A 1,028-nucleotide genomic window follows, 5' to 3' on the forward strand; every position below is an offset into this window, starting at 1 on the left:
AGTTTTCCCTCTCACCCTCGTGATCTCCCAGTTCATCTCTCTGACTTAATAATTCAATTTAAAAATTACTATTTTAAAAGAGCAGTAATAATTTTATTCTAGTCAGGTTCCTTGTATAATCTTTGAAAAATGAAATAATCATGTAGAAAGATTAATGACCTCTTGCTACTTGATGGAATTTAACATGTAAGAGTTTTAGTTACGGTCTCATTATCATTAAAATCATATAATATTGTTAAACCCATTCAAACAAATAAATTATGAAACCTGGCAATATATAGGCCTAAGATAAAAGAATAAGCAAAATTTAAGGTCTGTAAGACATCCTGGGGATTATCTATCTTGGTCAATGCGATTTTTAAAAATTGAGGTTATTTGTATCTGAAGGGAGTTTATGACTTGGCCAAGGTTACCCAGCTAATTAGTGGCAGAGCTGGGATTAGAACTTTTCTGCCAATTCAGTGTCTGTGTCTCTCGTTTCTTGGTCATTCACAGCAAGTGTCCCTGCAAAGTTGCATGCAACCGTGCTATTTGGGAACTGTAATTAACTAGATACACAAAATGAACATAGAATTTTCTGAGAGGGTTTCTTGGCATCTTTCCAGAAATATAATTACAATCAAGTATGTGTACTGGAAAGCATGAATTGAGAATAGGAAGGCACCTGTAAGGTGACTATTAGAACACCTCAAAATGACAAGTGTCTGATGTAGATCAGGGAATTTCATTTCCTGGGTCACAACCTCCAGATTTGGAATTTAAGAGATCGCTCTACTTTACAACAATCCTATATTTAATTTGCACAGCTTTTCTGGTCTGATTTTATTTCAAAAGAAGTGGAGGGGGAAAAAAAACTGCATATGACCACAAATTCCTATCTGAATAATTTTTTTCTGACATAAGTAAAATAGGCACTATTTTTATTTATTTCAAATCAAGATGAAAGCCATCATGTGTGATCATAATCAAATCTGATTTAAATCTCATGTGGAAGCACATTTCCTAATGGAAGTAGCGATGTATCTTTT

Source organism: Orycteropus afer, unplaced genomic scaffold (genome assembly GCF_000298275.1).
Source record: "Orycteropus afer afer isolate SDZICR_OR568_19922 unplaced genomic scaffold, OryAfe1.0 scaffold00537, whole genome shotgun sequence".
Lineage (NCBI taxonomy): Eukaryota > Metazoa > Chordata > Mammalia > Tubulidentata > Orycteropodidae > Orycteropus > Orycteropus afer.